Source organism: Limulus polyphemus, unplaced genomic scaffold, assembly GCF_000517525.1.
Source record: "Limulus polyphemus unplaced genomic scaffold, Limulus_polyphemus-2.1.2 Scaffold1237, whole genome shotgun sequence".
NCBI classification, from domain to species: Eukaryota; Metazoa; Arthropoda; class Merostomata; order Xiphosura; family Limulidae; genus Limulus; species Limulus polyphemus.
Window position 1 is genome coordinate 174,663 of NW_013666847.1, and position 5,502 is coordinate 180,164.

Sequence of the window (5,502 nt, forward strand, 5' to 3'; positions counted from 1 at the left end):
TTACTTTATGTTTGCTAATTCCAGCTCCAATTGCCCATTTATTAGTATCATAAATCTGTATATTATTTATTCGTTTATAAAGCACAAAGTTACACAATGTGCTACCTTTGTTCTGCCAACCCTGGGTATATAAACCGATTTTTAGCGTTATAACCCTCAGGCTTACCATTGGGCCATCAGGGGGGAGGGAGACTATTTCATTTGATGTTTACACAAAATTCTTACGTTAAAATAACTTTTGAATTACCGAAAATAAAGCATTGTGCCGTCCAAGTTAAACGAAAGTAGACCGTGACGTTTCTATTGGCTGGTGTAATGTTCCAGAAATGATTAAAAAGCAGATTTTGTAGATTGAAAGGGATTTAGAGTTTAAGGCTCTGCAAACTTATGATCTTCCGAGACAGCAAGTGAAATGACACCTGAAAAACACACCATTCTAGAGACAATCTATTGGCTTCAAATACCCAATAATAATATTTACATCACTAGATTTTATGACTTATTTATACGTGGACTTTACAAAATTCGCGGGGAAAAAACTATTTACACACTAAATTTACTGGTACAGTAATCAGACTGTCATGATGTTCATTTAAGTAAATACTTTCTCACAGGCTTTGGATATTTACCACATAGTAACAATGAAAATAAAACCAAGTTAGATAAAATTAAAAAAACAAACAGGGGAACAGTTAGAATAGCACTTCACAGGTCTGTCTGGAGTTTTAGTTCCCCAAATCCTTAACTTATAAAATTCTGTTTATTATAACCGGAAGGGTACACTATTTATTGACTTACTATGTGTGATTTAAGTGTACCCAAATGTTGAGCAGAACGTTTAAGTTGGGAAGAAGCATTTCACGTTATTGTTTTTACGAATAAATGGAAATTTTGGCCTCTTTTGCAGGAAATACTGTCTTGAAAATCTTAGAACTTGATGCTATTCCCATTGTCTCCCCAACAATATATTTTTACCCAATATCATTTCACTTTTGTCATCACACAGGCTTAGTCTCATAACGTTTCTTTTCTTCGTTACACTGTAATATTCTTTACTCCCATCTTCAAGTAGGTTCAGGCCCACAACTGTTTCTTCTTATCATCCCAATGTAATCAGATTTATTCCTCTTGTCACGTATTTAAGTCCACAACGTTTCTTCTCATTACAGTGTTCTAACGAACTTTACCCCCAACATCACGTGTCCAGATCCACAGTTGCTTCCCGTCACAGTATTGTAATTGAATATCAAGTTCAGTTGTCATCTGGCGAGACAGACGGGGCCATCTCGGGCTTGCTGGACGCTGTTCTGGCTGTAGTTGCCCTGATTTTAGCTCGGATTTTTTCGAGTCTGCTCAAGGTAGATGTTTGAGGGGATGGCGGAACTGTTGGGGCATGTCCCATAGCATTCATATAGTCAGCTGTCAACAAAGTGATTTCTAAAATCTGAAAAACATAAATATATATATATGTTAGTTTACCGAGCTTAAAATATCAACTTTCTGGTATTTTATTATTCAGAATACTGTAAAGTCTTCAGCTCCAGTGCAACATCTAACATCACCTAATACATTAATATCTTCAGACATTTTTCGGTATTAGTTTTCATCCTTATCTGGCAAATTAACCGCACGTGCTTTAACAATTCACCTCTAATAAACGAAGTAGTTTATTTCCTTTAGTACATTAAGAATATAGCAGCTCTAAAGATATAATGGGTGTCACAACTGTTAATTCCGTCATAAGATCCTCTCACTTTTAAGGCATTTTTTACAAAAGTGACGGTTTAAGAAATACAATATTTATTACAATTATTGTTGGTATTTTCAACCATAACGGCATCTTACGCGGATCATGTACTAAGCTTCCACGTCTAAGGCCTCCCAAGGCTCTGGCATAGTCGTCCCTAAGTTAGAACTATTGACCAGAGGAAGGGCATCTAATCATCAGCACACGCCACCTACAGTTATGTTTAATCGAAGAGTGAGCTTGGTTGTTACTTCTAAAATATGCCTATAGCTGAAAACGCGGAACGTGCTCAGTACCCAATTGCGATTGCGGGCTCGAATCTTGGACTTTCCCTCCGTAGCTCGGCAAGCTGACCAGAAGACCACGTCCAGCCTACTACAATTGTTAGTGTCAACTAAAACAGCAAGTTAGTCACATGTAAAATAACCCATTCCTGGATCGTCACTTGAAGAACTTTAAACTGAGAAAAAATTACTTAAGAAGTTAATCATACAACTCAATCAAGTGCTTCAGTTGTGCTAAGTTCTTACGCTTTAAAATAACAGCAAATATAGTTCAAAACACGATGGAGATGTAATAAACAGGGCTGCGTGCAAATATTTCAAAGATTTATTCAATGTTCGCCAAAAAATAAACATTAATTACCATTAAAATACATTCCACAATAATAGTAAAGGATCTGTGGCAGCTGCTCCCATTATAAAGCACTATGTGATCAACTGTGGTTCTTAGTAATATTATTTTCATAATATAAAAAAAAGTTTTTATTTAATTTTGTAATAACTGATACGCACATTATCCTGTGAATATACCACTTTCGACTTACAAGACACTCTATAGTTTACCTACAAACCAAACACGGTTTGAACTAGCTCTTTATGCCAGGTTTTGGCTTCTAATCTCACATAATATGACTGTAAATTTATTGAACAGTGTTGGATTTGACATAACGAGAACTGATTCGTTAAGTCATTATTTTTCAATGAAGCGGAGTTGAAAGAAAACACTCATTAAAAAAATTAATTGAGAGAGAAGTGGAACAGAGGGTCATTATCTATTCTAAAAAAAGTATTATTTATCTTTCTAAACAATTCCGCGAACTCAAATAATCAACAGACTGGCAAATGCTACAAGTATTTTTTTATTATTCAGGAAAAAGCTAATATTCTTTTTAATAATCCAATTAGAGTTTGAATAAAAAAAAAAACAATGTTTGTTTGTGGTTAAGCAGAAAGCTACACAATGGACCATCTGTGCTCTGCCCACCACGGGTATCGAAATCCGGTTTCTAGCGTTGTAAGTCCGCAGACATACCGCTGATCCACTGGGGATGAGGTGGGATGAGGCTTACTACAAAACAACCTGTTGCTTAATAAGTTTGTGTACACTACAACATAGTTTTTTAGACGTGATAATTAAAAACCCTAATAAAATGTAAAGAGCTCACATTTTATGCAATTTTAAAATTTCGCACACAAATACAAATACTAGAAGATGTGTACGAACTGAAGAGCTCGACATAAAATATTAAAAATATAGTATATTTCTTGTCCATATGAAGACTTTATAAATATTTCAAACATAATTTAAAGAGAATAGAGGTTTAAGCATAGTCACCATAATTTAGAGCTGCTGACCACAGGAAGCAACCAATCTGTATTACCCGCCGCCTACTGTTAACAAAGTAGCAGACTACTGTCACAGTTATAACGCACCCACTGCTTAGAATACGGAGCGAGTTCAATGTCTTATCGCAGCTTGAACCTTCCGACCTGCTTCCCCGCATGATAACTACTAGGCCATGCCCTGACCTACCTCATAGAAGTAGAATTAATAACATTACACTAGCCAATATGCACAGAGTCTATACTAATACAGAGCAATTATCCTCAGATGATTAATACACCCAAATTACAGCTGATAAGATGTGTATTTGTCTAAACACTAATTATCAAAACAGTCAGCATAAAAAGTACTTTATCAGTCACCTTCAAATTTATTTAATTCGGGCACCATTAACGGAAACATGTTTTACAATTATTTCGCGGGGTCCAATAAATGTTTACAATCTCAAGAGCTTACAATACATTTGTATGATGGAACTATCACAGCAAATAAACAATAGAAAAGGTTCAGAGAAATGGAAAGTTTTAATTCTTAATAATTTTGTCCATTTATACTCGTCTATTTGATTGTTCTTGTGGAATGTATAATTTGTTAATTAGAATTTAGATGTTCCGGAAAGAGGGCTGTACTGGAGCATTAATTTGTTTGTAATTTTAAAGTTTGTCATTTTTTGTGTGAGCATCTTGTCATTTGAAAGTTTATTTTTCATGATGAATGTAGAACAGTTTCAATTGATTGTCATTTTAAAGATTGATTATCATGGTGTACAAGAATAAGATTTTTTTGCCATTTTAAAGCTGAGGTTTTCTGAGGGTATACAATAACGTGCATTTCTTATCACTGAAAAGTTTATATGGGTGTATAAAAATGTGTCTTACCGTTTTATAGTTTAGGTGTTATAAAGGTGTGGAAAAGCGTGAGTGTCTTACCGTGTTAAAATGTAGGTGTTATAAAGAGTATGGAAAAGCGTGAATTTCTAGATATTCAATGGGTACAGAAGAAAGTGAATTATTATTTCTTGCCAGTTTAAATTATCAGCTTTTAGCAGATGTTGAATAAAGTAAAACTCTATAAGATTTAAAGATCAGTTCTTCTGAGGGGTGCAGAAGAACGTTATTTTCAAATCATTTTAAAGTTTGGTTTTAGGGGTGTGATAAACCATCAGCTCCTTATATTCTAACTTTAGTTCACTTAAGGACGTGAAAGAATGTGAATGTATTATTATTTCAAAGTTGTTATGTGAGTGTAAACAGGCATAAATTTTTTGACATTTTATAGTTTACTCGTTCTTAGTGCTAGTGTCGTTCTGAGTATTTTTCTAATCACAACAGTCATTGTTACTTGTTTCTTTGAAAAATCAAATATTGTTCTTGTTGGTAATTTTGTTTATAATTACACATGAGTCATTGTTACCAGTTTCTTTTCAGTTACACTTGTGTTATTGTAATAGTTTTCCCTGTAATTACACAGAAGTCGTTTGTATTGCTTCTATCTAAAACAAAAGCAAGTGTTGCTGTTACGAGTTTTCTATCTATTTACATCAGCCATTGTACCTAGGCTCTTCTTTAAAAGAAATATGAAGGCCAATCTATCATGCTATTCACCACTTGTCACTGAGTTATACCAGTTTCGGAGAATTCCACCCCTCATCAGTAACCCCGAACAAGGGTAAATCAAAAGAACAAGTCTAGGCTTCTTATAGTTTTGTTGTGGTTGTTGTTTTACCTTGTTATAGTAGAGTTATTATTAAAAGTTCTCTGTCGAATTACACTTGAGTCAAACTTTTACTTAGCTTTCAAAACAGATGCCAATGTTCTCTTTAAATTCTTTTTGAGCATGGATAAAATCTTCCAAAACAGACGACGGTGTTCTATTTGAGAGTGAATAATATGTGAATTTCTCTGGCTAACAAACCATTTAGGGTTGGTAAGTCTTTCCATTAGATATTTGTCGTTTCCTCAATTTTCCTAGGCCCAGCATGGCCAGGTGGTTTGGGCGCTCGACTCGCAATCTGAGGGTCGTGGGTTCGAAGCCCCGCTCCACCAAACCTGCTCGCCCTTTCAGCCGTGGGAACGTTATAATATGACGGTCAATCCCACTATTCGTTGGTTAAAGAGTAGCCCAAGAGT

General features: G+C 35.0%; 1 pseudogene; it reads right to left on the bottom strand.

Annotated features, from left to right (window-relative positions):
* Nucleotides 1-6: 6 nt before the first annotated feature.
* The window catches only part of LOC106462742, a 144,289-nt pseudogene continuing 138,793 nt past the window's right edge, over nucleotides 7-5,502 (bottom strand).